This window comes from Schistocerca piceifrons, chromosome 10, assembly GCF_021461385.2.
Source record: "Schistocerca piceifrons isolate TAMUIC-IGC-003096 chromosome 10, iqSchPice1.1, whole genome shotgun sequence".
NCBI classification, from domain to species: Eukaryota; Metazoa; Arthropoda; class Insecta; order Orthoptera; family Acrididae; genus Schistocerca; species Schistocerca piceifrons.
Window position 1 is genome coordinate 57,830,555 of NC_060147.1, and position 14,151 is coordinate 57,844,705.

Genomic DNA, 14,151 nt, shown 5'->3' on the forward strand with positions numbered 1-14,151 from the left:
AAGAGTTACATGTTTGCACCTGTTACAGTCCTTCAAAGTAGTCACCAGCGTTGTGCAGAATCTGTTTCCAGCTATATGGAAGGCGTAGTATACCGTTAGCAGAGTCTGTTCTGCCGAACTCTGGAACAGTTCTGAAGCGAATGCCACGAAGTGGTTCCTTCATCTTCGGAATGAAATCAAAGTCAGAAGGACTTAAGTCCGAGGAGTATGTTGAATGGTACAGTACTTCCCAGTACCATCGACCGAACTGAGTAGTAGCAGCTTGCGCTGTACGCGCCCGCGCATTGTCGTGCAAAATGATGGGTGGGTTGCGCAGAAAGTGTCGCCGATTCTTTCGCAAAGCTGGTCGCTAGTGATGCTCCAAAAACGAACAGTAATTACCGTGCATTGACGATCTGCCGTGGAGGAACGTAATGCGTTAGGACAACACCATCACAGTCGTACACGAGAATCACCATAACTTTCACCATACTGGGGCTCTGATAGACTTTAGCGGCGACCCATAATGAGGTCATTCGTTGGATTGGCGTTTCAGTTTTGACTTCGAAGCATTCCCTTCAGAACTGTTCCAGAGATCCGACAGGCAGTAGACGGCTCCATTTGCACCAACAGAACAGTCTCTGCTAACGGTATACTACGCCTTCCACATCGCTGGCAACGGGTTCTACACAACGCTGGTGACTACTTTGAAGCACAGTAACAGGTGCAAACATGTGACTCTTTTGTGTCGGTTGCGAGTAAGTAGTTGCCTCTGTTTGAGTTCCAACCTTCGTATTTAATGGATACGATTGTGTGAAGCAGCACACTACTCATGCTATATTCGAACTTTATAGGATTGGTTTTCCTATTCATCTGTGTAACTTACACTTTTCTACGTTTAGAGCAAGCTATCATTCATCAGACCAGGTAGATATTTTGTCCGAGTCGTCTTGAGTCTCTCTACCTTCTAGTTCACCAGAGAATCATCAGGAAACACCCACAGACTGCTGTTTGCCTTATCCATCTGACCATTCATGTATAGAGAGTATGAGCAGTCATTCCACACTTCCCTGGGGCACTACTGACGATATTGAAAATATCTGCAATTTTATATCGTATTAAGGTAATTTATATCATTTTACAATCTATTATCAACAGTTTATCATCTGAAAATCTTAGACGAATGTATTTATATAATTCAATTTCGGATGCTGAGCTCCACCTAGCAGAACATTGGCTAAGCTAATTCAAATACGAAGACCCTAAAATCGAAGAAATTGGACAAATACATTACTTCTTCCAACAAATTGCTCGCGAAATGAATGCGACGAGACGACGAGAAAATAAGAGCAATTAGAACTAATACGGTGGTTCGGTGTTCGAGTCCATATACGGCAGTAGTCGTAATTTTCTTGAGAGTTTCAAATCGGTGCAGAATCGGCTGCAGAGTGAAAAATCATTCTGGATTTTCCGGTCACCGTCACTCACTAATTTCGATACGTGTCTTCGCCACTTGCCAAAAATCTCATACGTAGTACACCAGTTTTGTGTTTTGTCTATACAGGGTGTTACAAAAAGGTACGGCCAAACTTTCAGGAAACATTCCTCACACACAAAGAAAGAAAATATGTTATGTGGACATGTGTCCGGAAACGCTTACATTCCATGTTAGAGCTCATTTTATTACTTCTCATCAAATCACATTAATCATGGAATGGAAACACACAGCAACAGAACGTACCAGCGTGACTTCAAACACTTTGTTACAGGAAATGTTCAAAATGTCCTCCATTAGCGAGGATACATGCATCCACCCTCCGTCGCATGGAATCCCTGATGCGCTGATGCAGCCCTGGAGAATGGCGTATTGTATCATAGCCGTCCACAATACGAGCACGAAGAGTCTCTACATTTGTTACCGGGGTTGCGTAGACAAGAGCTTTCAAACGCCCCCATAAGTGAAAGTCAAGAGGGTTGAGGTCAGGAGAGCGTGGAGGCCATGGAATTGGTCCGCCTCTACCAATCCATCGGTCACCGAATCTGTTGTTGAGAAGCGTACGAACACTTCGACTGAAATGTGCAGGAGCTCCATCGTGCATGAACCACATGTTGTGTCGTACTTGTAAAGGCACATGTTCTAACAGCACAGGCAGAGTATCCCGTATGAAATCATGATAACGTGCTCCATTGAGCGTAGGTGGAAGAACATGGGGCCCAATCAAGACATCACCAACAATGCCTGGCCAAACGTTCACAGAAAATCTGTGTTGATGACGTGATTGCACAATTGCGTGCGGATTCTCGTCAGCCCACGCATGTCGATTGTGAAAATTTACAATTTGATCACGTTGGAACGAAGCCTCATCCGTAAAGAGAACATTTGCACTGAAATTAGGATTGACACATTGTTCGATGAACCATTCGCAGAAGTGTACCCGTGGAGGCCAATCAGCTGCTGATAGTGCCTGCACACGCTGTACATGGTACGGAAACAACTGGTACTCCCGTAGCACTATGCATACAGTGACGTGGTCAACGTTACCTTGTACAGCAGCGACTTCTCTGACGCTGACATTAGGGTTATCGTCAACTGCACGAAGAATTGCCTCGTCCATTGCAGGTGTCCCCGTCGTTCTAGGTCTTCCCCAGTCGCGAGTCATAGGCTGGAATGTTACGTGCTCCCTAAGATGCCGATCAATTGCTTCGGACGTCTTCCTGTCGGGACACCTTCTTTCTGGAAATCTTGTAACAACTAAACGGCTTCTGACATCAAATGTAACAGTTGTGTTACTAAATGTGACACTTCTGTCACTCAATGTAACTGGGTTTTCTCATTGGATGCTGTCAATTGTCAGGATGAGCATTCTAAAGCATTCTGTCAGGGTAAAAATATTAAATAAATTAACTTTTCTCTCTTAACAACATGTGGGCAGGGTGGGTTCTTCCTTGGCTCGGGTATGAGGTCGAATGAAACATCATTTTTACATAAGATAACTTTTATTGAAGATTTGTACAACTGTATCTTACGGGATGTTCTGGTTCGGAGAGCGGCAGCTGTGTCGTTTGTGAATCTTCTGCTGCGGCAGCGGCGGCGGCGGCGGCGGCGGCGTCTGATTACGCGTAGCGGTGTGAATCTCGTGTCGCCGTCTCGCCCAGCTGACGGGAGACGCGCAGCGCGAGGTGGCCCGTTTAATTATTGCGAGCGAAATCGTGCATCGGATGATACCTTGGGTGCGGCGTCCCAGTGTTTCTCGTCTCTAAGCGGCCGCGTGTGTTCTGCGTCGACCAGCGGAGCGGCGCGGCGGGGGAAGGCCAGTGTCCCGAACTCGAACCACGGACTCCCGCTTGCCAGTCTTCGGCTGTCAGGTCTTCATCCCAGCTCACAGGTGACTACTGATGTGAGGTCGTCTCCTTCCCGTCCTCACGAGTCACCCGGGTATGTAAAAAATCAGACTTCCAATACCTTTTAACTTCTGTCTTCTGGCGCCGCGGCTGCTGCTTGCTATTCCATTACAGCGGCGGACTTGGTGCGTCTGTGCATGATGCAGTCTCTTCTTGCATGACGGTCTTCAGCAGCGAAACTGACTGAACACTACTGCTACTCTTCTTTTCTTCCTTAGTCTCTCGTCTTCGTCTCCGTTCCCGTCTCCGTCTTCGTCTTCGTCCCCGTCTTCATCTGTCTTCCTCTGTCTTCATCTGTCTTCCTCTGTCTTCATCTGTCTTCCTCTGTCGGGCCCACCGCGTCTCGCGTATTTATTCACTTCAGTTCACTGGAGGTGAACGACTTCACGGCCATTGCCTCTTCTGTCACGTTGAAAAGCTTCTCGAAGAATCTTCTTGACCTCGGTCATTGGCTCTTGGAATGTAGGCGGGGGCCTCTGATCGCATGTGACGACTGAGAAACACGTGAGCCGGTCATTGCCTCTTCCGTCACGTTGAAAAGCTTCTCGAAGAATCTTCTTAACGTCGGTCATTGGCTCTCGGAATGTAGGCGAGGGCCTTTGATCACATGTGACAACTGAGAAACACGTGAGCCGGTCGGGCGATGCCCTGACGGCTGAATCGACAGCGCCCGCTTATGTGGAACTTGCTGACTTCATATGGTCATTGTCTCTTCTGTTCTGCCCGCTGAATGCCAGTATGTAACTCTCTAAACTAAACCAAGTTTTCCATTTATATTCTAATTTCTAGTTCACTTTGATTTCACTAATTTATTTACTTAAGTAACACTTAACAATCTGTCTCGATACAAACGTACCGCGCCACGGCTATTTCCCCGTGCTAAACCATACATCAAATTGGCATCTGCCAACTCCGCATTTGTAAACATTGCACTGACTGCAAAACCACGTTCGTGATGAACACTAACCTGTTGATGCTACGTACTGATGTGCTTGATGCTAGTACTGTAGAGCAATGAGTCGCATTCCAACACAAGCACCGAAGTCAACATTACCTTCCTTCAATTGGGCCAACTGGCGGTGAATCGAGGAAGTACAGTACATGTTGACGAAACTGAAATGAGCTCCAATATGGAAATTAAGCGTTTCCGGACACATGTCCACATAACATCTTTCTTTACTTGTGTGTGAGGAATGTTTCCTGAAAGTTTGGCCGTACCTTTTTGTAACACCCTGCATACCAGTTCAGCACAAACATACATTTCATTTAAGGCTTGTATTTTCTACGCGTATCAGAAGCTAGTTTCTCTTAAGAATTTAGGATAGTGATAAAAGATAAAACACGGTGAAACTGAATTGAAACCTTTAACCGGCATTGCGGTGGCTGCTGATCTTTTTGTGGCTTGCGATGAAACCCGCTGTGTTCTGCAGCATGTGTTTCCTTCGTACACCCCTGTAGCTCTGCAACGACAAAACGAGTTATCTCCAGCTGGAAAAAAATACCGCAGAAATAAAGCAACCAGCGATGGAGTAGCAGTCTCAGCAATATTGCACCCGCTGCGTCCGAGTATTGGGACAACGAATAAGAATAAGAGAGAAGACAACAGTGCGAGCACTGCGCGAATAGTACTAGCGGAAAGGCGAAGAGATGAGAGAATTAGCGAGAATGCTGACGGAGTCAAGCAGGAGACGGGATCTACCCCGCTATTGGACGGCGTCCCCGCCACATATTTCGTTATTGGCTGAGAGCAGTCCTGTGGCGAAGAAGACACTGTCTCTTGATTGCAGACACTGTAGCTGTCTTCAGAATTAAGGGGAGAGTAATATAAGTGTGCAGAGAAAGAGGGATAATAGAAGATTCCAGTACTGTGCAGAATATCGAGACAAACCACGTAGCTGCGCCTGTTTTCGGTCATGACTTCAACTGTGCTGAGAAACTGACACTTAGACATTAAGCAGTGTACATGTTAATCTACTGCTAAACATGCAACATATTTGCTTTTTTTTAGTAGGAGCTTAACTCAATGTACTCAAAAAAAAAAAAAAAAAAAGAAAAGACTGGTGGTTCTCACATTGGCATGGAACTACATGTTATACTGAGACAGTTAGGAGATAGTGAAACGTCTCTTTATCCTTGAGCTAATAATTAAAGAAGAACCATATTTTGTTATTGTATTACCTTATACGAATATCTGCATCAGGAACATAACTCAATGTGATTACAAAAAGAACACCGATGGTTCACATTAGCATGGAACTACGTCGAGCAGTGACATATTATACAGAGACAGTTAAACGTCTCTTTATTGTTGTGCTAATAAAGGATGACCATACTTTGTTATTGTGTTACTTTATACGAATATCTGCCTAAGACGTAATTTTACCAAGCTCTTCAACTGTAAATTGATACCCAATGAAAATATTAACTGTGGTGTGCGTACTGTGTGACCTTCAGTACACACACCATCAGATAATTTGACTTGTCGCTCTAACGAAGTAGGCGAGTGTCAGCAATATGTCTCGTGGTCTTATTGTGGCGTGTTTACCTTCTGTCGTTAGGTCAGACGATAGAAATGCCACTTGCACGCTTAGAGTAGCAGATTGACGGTGACCAACTTTAAACAGAACTTGATTAATTTTCACACACATTTATTAAAATAGCAACAAGCATAAACCTTACGTAACTTGATTCTGGATGCTATTTACAATTGACAATCTGAAGTTCCTTTGGTCTTGGTACGTTAATCATATTCTCACATATCTCTGGTACTTGACAAATGTGTTTATACATTTATCTTCATGGCTAAGTACAGGAATATGATAATCTTATTAGACGCAGACTGAAACTTGACTATTGACTGGTACAGACTAATGCAGACTCGTACAGACTGATGCAGACAAATGCAGACTGACTAATCGGAGGTCTGTACACTCGTTATAATACCTCGCACATTCATGTATCACTGCGTGAGTGTGATCCGCGAGGAGGAAAGGTTCTACATTAGCAGCAATCTCATTGGCTGCGTTACATACTAATATGCGGATCGGTGGAAGCAGAATTTGGTCCGTCTCTAAGGCAGCGCCATCTCGTAGTGCGGAGATGGACGAGCGCTGCGCCTGCGCTGTTGTGCTTAGCAGGGCGCGCTCTAGTGGGGAAGTTGTGTACGCACTGACTATGCGGAACTGTGTACACAACATTAATGATAAAGGTCTTCCTTTATCAGTTCGCATTTTAAATTAATTTACGTTTTGAACATGTATTATGAGTCTGGTAATAAGTTAAAAAATTTGCGATACTTTATTCACAAAAACTATGTATATGTACAGTATATAAGGGCGTCTGATTTTATATTTTTATAATTTTTTTAATTCATGCAAATCTACAGCTTTATTCCTGCCATGATGAAATTTTTCGTACTTCAGCCCCGACCGGGACTCGAACCCGGGATCTCCTGCTAGCACGAGGGTGTTCATTTCATTGTAATAGGCTATATCGTCTGTCAGGCATTTAGTTTTTCATCAGTTTTGTGCATTGTCTCATCTGAATGTAGAAATTTAAACCAAAGAAGCCAAGAACTTTGAAGTAAATCGGTGAATTATGTTTCGAGATGTTAGGTTAGAAAGTTTCTCAGACCGATTTACTTCAAAGTTCTTGTCCTATTCACTTTAAATTTCTACATTTCGATGTAACACTGAAGAGGATTAATTAACAATTAAAAGTCTAACAGACAAAATATATAGTGATAAATTGACAGTAACTCTGTGGCAGCGGCAATACGCGTCTTGCAGATAATACCATCAGACGCCACTATATCGTGGGGGAGCGAATGCTCGAGAAATTGACAGAAATATGATTGCCAACTCTTATTTATCGATGAGTTGCCTTTCTTATAAGTGACATATCACGCAGAAGATATTCTAGTCAGCGTTTCTCATTTATTGCCCAAGTTAGTGCAGAAACTCCACGTCATATGGACTCAACGAGTCCTGTAAGTCCTCTGCAGAAATACTGAGCTATGTTGTTTCTGTAGCCGTCCGTAACTGCGAAAGTGTTGCCGATACAGTATTTGGTGCACGAACTGAGCTCTCGATTATAACCCAGTAAAGTTCGACGGAATTTATGTCAGACGATATGGGAGGCCAAATCATTTTCACGAACAGTCCAGAAAGTTCTTCGAACCACTGCTAACAACTGTGGCCTGGTGACAATATCATCCATAAAAATTCCACCGTTGTCTGGGAACATGAAGTCCATGAATGGCTGTATGTGGTCCCCCAAGTAGCCTAACATAATCAGAACCGCGTAAACACACCCCACACCATTATGGAACCACCACCATGTTGCACAGTGCATTGTTGACAACTTGGATCCGCTGCTACCAAGAGTCTGTGCCACGAACAGTTCTCACCAACTGAAATCGGCACTCATCTGACCATGCCACGGTTTTCCAGTCGTCTATGGTCCAACCGATACAGTCACGAGCCCAGCAGAGGCGGTGCAGGCGATGTCGTGCTGTTAGCAAAGGCATCTGCTGCCACACCCCATTAACGACAAATTTCGTCACACTGTCCGAAGTGAAACGTTCGTCGTACGGTGTGTTGCTTGTCTGTTAGCACTGACAGCTCTACGCCAGCGCCGTTGCCTTCGGTCGTTAGGTGAAGGCCGTCGGTCACTTCGTTATCCGTGGTAATGCCTTAAATATTGTATTCTAGGCATATTCGCGACACAGTGAATCTTGGAATGCGGAATTCCCTAACTATTTACCAAATGGAATGTCCGATGCATCTCTAGCTACAACTACCATTCCGCGTTCAAAATTTGTGACTTTAAAGTCAGTAAAGCCATTAGGCTGTTTTTTATTTGCAGTGTTACATTTACGCGATCATGATTTCGGTTCCAAAGTGCCACTTCAAAGTGGCACTGCCACCTAAGATGGACATCTTAGGCACTGTATAACACTTAAAACACTTGGTAATGGCACTTTGAAGCCGAAATCATGATCGCATAAATGTAACACTGCAAATAAAAAACAGTCTAATGGCGGTACTGACTTTAAAGAAATATATTATGACTGTAGCCCCACATTATGAAAAAAATTACGAACTCTGGTAATTCACGTCGTGTGGCCATTATTAAGTCTGAAATCTTTTCAATGAGTGCAAATGACAGCTCCGTCAGTGCACTGTCGTTTTATATCTTTACCGTCATTCGAATTTATGCATATCGCTATCCCGTGTCTTTCCTCACTGGAGCGGTGTCCATATAAGCACTGTTCATATTGGATATTTTCCGGCAACTGGCTGATGCGGCACGAGTCGCAAGTGTACCCACGTGCTACAGAAGTCTGAAAGCGAAAGGTTACGTCGCACGTAACTGCAAAATTAGTTGCAAGTTGATGTGCCTCTGTTATGCAACCAAGTCAATACCACAATAAGAACCATACGACACCAGTGAGTGTACCTGCAGTTGAATAATGTACGCAGTCGAGTCACATCAATGTTATCGACTGTCAAAAACCTGAGTAACCACCTGTTGCAGCGCAAACCGCTGCAAGACGTGCAGGAAGAGAGTCCATGAATGGAATTATGATGAAATCCAGACCTTAAGCTGCTTACAGGCGTTGATAAGTAACAACGGGGACAGTTGATAAATGTGTGCCCCGACCGGCACTCGAACCCGGTACCTCCTGCTACACGCCAGACGCACTGTCCGACTGAGCCAGTGAGGACACGGACCATAGTGCGACTGCAGTGACTTATCTCTGGCACACTCGCTGTGAGACCCACACTTTCCAATTTTCTATCCACACACTACTTTAGTTGTACCCCTGCCCACCATACTCATTACTCGCGGCAGTCAATCTACTGATTCCCGTAAGAGTTCGGGCAGTGTGAGTGCATCTGCACTGAAGACGATTATTGGCCGGTAAGCCTTATCTGTATGAAGATGGTATCTGTTCTTTCGGACATGTCGCACTGTCCTGTGTGTCCTTGGTGGCTCAGCTGCACGTCGCCCAGATCCTCCCAATCCCGTTACTCCTTGGCCGCCGCATCCAATCAGCCTTTGGATATTTTGTGTCAGCAGGGGCACTTTTCTACACGGCCTCCCGTAAAAGGTGGCCTCGGAAACGTCAACGTGCGGGCACGATCTTCTGCACTGTTTGTTCACACTATATTGCTGCACTGGCGAGTGACGGTCCCGTCCATAACACGCAGTCTCTTTGTTATCCTCCGACCAGCTTATCTCGATCCATTGCGGTTTATCGTATCGCGACATTGCTGCTCGCGTTATCGAGATCCAATGACTGTTGGCAGAATATGGAATCAGTGGGTTCAGGGGGTAATACGGAACGCCGTGCTGGATCCCAACGGCCTCGTATCACTAGCAGTCGACATGACAGGCATCTTATCCGCATGGCTGTAACGGATCGTGCAGCCACGTCTCGATCCCTGAGTCAACACATGGGGTCGTTTGCAAGACAACAACCATCTGCACGAATAGTTCGACGACGTTTGCAGCTGCATGGAGTATCAGCTCGGAGACCATGGCTGCGGCTACCCTTGACGCTGCATCACAGACAGGAGCGCCTGCGATGGTGTACTCAACGACGAACCTGGGTGCACGAATGGCAAAACGCCATTTTTTCGGATGAATCCAGGTTCTATTTACAGCATCATGATGGTCGCATCCGTGTTTGGCGACATCGCGGTGAACGCACCTTGGAAGCGTGTATTCGTCATCGCCATACTGGCGTATCCCCCGGCGTGATGGCATGGGGTGCCATTGGTTACACGTATCTGTCACCTCTTGTTCGCATTGACGGCCCTTTGAACAGTGGACGTTACATTTGAGATGTGTTACGAGCCGTTTCACTACCCTTGATTCGATTTCTGCGAAACCCTACATTTCAACAGGATAATTTAGGACCGCATGTTGCAGGTCCTGTACTGGCCTTTCTGGATACAAAAAATGTTCGACTGCTGCCCTGGCCAGCACATTCTCCATATCTCTCACCAATTGAAAATGCCTGGTCAATGGTGGCCGAGCAACTGGCTCGTCACAATACGCCAGTCACTACTCTTGATGAACTGTGGTATCGTGTTGAAGCTGTATGGGCAGCTGTACCTGTACTCGCCACCCAAGCTCTGTTTGACTCAATGCCCAGGCGTATCAAGGCCGTTATTACGGCCAGAGGTGGTTGTTCTGGGTACTGATTTCTCAGGATCTATGCACCCAAATTGCGTGAAAATGTAATCACATGTCAGCTATAGTATAACATATTTGTCCAATGAATACCCGTTTATCATCTGCATTTCTTCTTGGTGTAGCAATTTTCATGGCCAGTAGTGCATATAGTTAAGGCTCACCGGCCATTTGATCATCTTCTTCCGTGGAGATGCACAAACAGTGCCCGAAATCTTACGGGAATCGCCAAAAAGCCGCGAGTAATGAGTATAATGCGCAAGCGCACTATGAATATAGTGCGGGACAATAAGTTGGGAATGTGGGTCTCACGGGAGGCGTGGCAGTGATAAGTCCCTGCAGTCGCAGTATCCTCTGTGTCCTCGGTGACTCAGATGTATAGAGCGTCTGCCCTGTAAGGAGATCCCGGGTTCGAGTCCTGGTCGGGGCACACATTTTCAACTGTCCCCGGGGACTTATATCAAAGCTTGTATGCAGCTAGGGATATTCATTTCATTGTAATCTCATTAATACGAGTTGTTTGATTGTTTGTCTAGCGAACCATGTAGGCACAACAAAACTAATCGCGCCTACGACAGACACTAAAGGAGCAATGCTCAGGAAATGCAGTCAACACGGAAATGACGCTGCTTAAAAAACCCTCCTCCTTCCAACAATTGAATGTGTACTACTTTACAGTGGGGGATCCGCACAGGATAGGATTGGTACAGAAAAGAGCTGTGCGTTTCGTTACGGGTTCAGTCAGTATCGGCGAAGCCTCAGGGAGATCGCCAGCCGACTGCAGTGGCAAAGATTACAAGAGAGTCGTTCTGCATCCCGGTGTGGTTAGCTCCCAGATCGCACGTTCCTAGGAGACTCAACCATCATCGTGCTTCGAGCTACATGTATCTCGCGGAAAGACCATGGAGGTAAAATTACAGATGTTTCCAGAATGAAATATTCACTCGGCAGCGGAGTGTGCGCCGATATGAAACTTCCTGGCAGATTAAAACCGTGTGCCGGACCGAGACTCGAACTCGGGACCTTTGTTTTTCGCAGGCAAATGCTCTACCGTCTGAGCTACCCAAGCCTTAGAGATACTCGAGCCCACTCGGAGATTTTACCAACCATTGTTCCCAAATGTTTTTTTTATTCCAGTCTCTGATCACAGTATTACGGCCTTATCACTTTAGGACATGGTGTAGGCAAGATCTCAGAATGGTCATTACTGTCTGAAACCGGTCATCGTCAAAAGAATTGATATTGTGATGAAAGGCTGGAATAAAAAACGTTTGGCACTATTGGATCACTGTTCATATACGCGGCTAAGTCGCAGCTGGTGGGACAATTGTTCTTCCTGCAGCCTGTTCGCAACAGGAATAGTGAAAGGGAGGGAGTGACAGTGATACAGAAAGTATTCCTCCACCACACTCCATTAGGTGACTCGCGGAGTACAGACGCAGAGGTAGGTGTAATTGTGTACAGTCTGGGAGAAAACCAGAGAATCGAAGCATCTGAAACGTGTTGCTACAGAAGAATGTTGATAATTCTGTTGACTGGTACGTTAAGCAATGAGCAGATTCTCCGCATAATCGGGGAAGAAACAAATTTATGGGAACCACCGACGTGAAGAAGGGACAGGGTGACATAACATCTGTTAAGACATCAGGAAATAACTTCCAACCTACTTGAAGGAGCTGTAGGGGGTAAAAAGTGCTGTGGAAAACAAAGATCGGGAAACATCTAAAAATTAATGAAAGACGTAGGTTGCAAGTGCTACTCTGAGATGAAGACGTTGGCATAGGAGAGGAATTCCTGGCCCGCTGCATCGAATCAGTCGGAAGATTGTTGGAAAAAAAAAAAGGATTCTGTTTCAAATTTGTTACAGTGTGGCTAAGTGTGGTTATGTTAGTCCTCAGCATCATTCTCTCATCAACTGATTATTCCGTTACAAATGACTCCTCACATGTAAACGACTCTTTACTCACCAACCCAAAAATATTCTCATCTGAAGTCGTTCAGTACCAAATTAGTAGTGCCACATTCATAATCAGCGTTCGCCCATCTTAGAAAGACGAAAATACACTCCTGGAAATGGAAAAAAGAACACATTGACACCGGTGTGTCAGACCCACCATACTTGCTCCGGACACTGCGAGAGGGCTGTACAAGCAATGATCACACGCACGGCACAGCGGACACACCAGGAACCGCGGTGTTGGCCGTCGAATGGCGCTAGCTGCGCAGCATTTGTGCACCGCCGCCGTCAGTGTCAGCCAGTTTGCCGTGGCATACGGAGCTCCATCGCAGTCTTTAACACTGGTAGCATGCCGCGACAGCGTGGACGTGAACCGTATGTGCAGTTGACGGACTTTGAGCGAGGGCGTATATGGGGCATGCGGGAGGCCGGGTGGACGTACCGCCGAATTGCTCAACACGTGGGGCGTGAGGTCTCCACAGTACATCGATGTTGTCGCCAGTGGTCGGCGGAAGGTGCACGTGCCCGTCGACCTGGGACCGGACCGCAGCGACGCACGGATGCACGCCAACACCGTAGGATCCTACGCAGTGCCGTAGGGGACCGCACCGCCACTTCCCAGCAAATTAGGGACACTGTTGCTCCTGGGGTATCAGCGAGGACCATTCGCAACCGTCTCCATGAAGCTGGGCTACGGTCCCGCACACCGTTAGGCCGTCTTCCGCTCACGCCCCAACATCGTGCAGCCCGCCTCCAGTGGTGTCGCGACAGGCGTGAATGGAGGGACGAATGGAGACGTGTCGTCTTCAGCGATGAGAGTCGCTTCTGCCTTGGTGCCAATGATGGTCGTATGCGTGTTTTGCGCCGTGCAGGTGAGCGCCACAATCAGGACTGCATACGACCGAGGCACACAGGGCCACCGAGCGAGGTGGCGCAGTGGTTAGACACTGGACTCGCATTCGGGAGGACGACGGTTCAATCCCGCGTCCGGCCATCCTGATTTAGGTTTTCCGTGATTTCCCTAAATCACTCCAGGCAAATGCAGGGATGGTTCCTCTGAAAGGGCACGGCCGACTTCCTTCCCTAATCCGATGAGACCAATGACCACGCTGTCTAGTCTCCTTCCCCAAAACAACCAACCAACCACACAGGGCCAACACCCGGCATCATGGTGTGGGGAGCGATCTCCTACACTGGCCGTACACCACTGGTGATCGTCGAGGGGACACTGAATAGTGCACGGTACATCCAAACCGTCATCGAACCCATCGTTCTACCATTCCTAGACCGGCAAGGGAACTTGCTGTTCCAACAGGACAATGCACGTCCGCATGTATCCCGTGCCACCCAACGTGCTCTAGAAGGTGTAAGTCAACTACCCTGGCCAGCAAGATCTCCGGATCTGCCCCCCATTGAGCATGTTTGGGACTGGATGAAGCGTCGTCTCACGCGGTCTGCACGTCCAGCACGAACGCTGGTCCAACTGAGGCGCCAGGTGGAAATGGCATGGCAAGCCGTTCCACAGGACTACATCCAGCATCTCTACAATCGTCTCCATGGGAGAATAGCAGCCTGCATTGCTGCGAAAGGTGGATATACACTGTACTAGT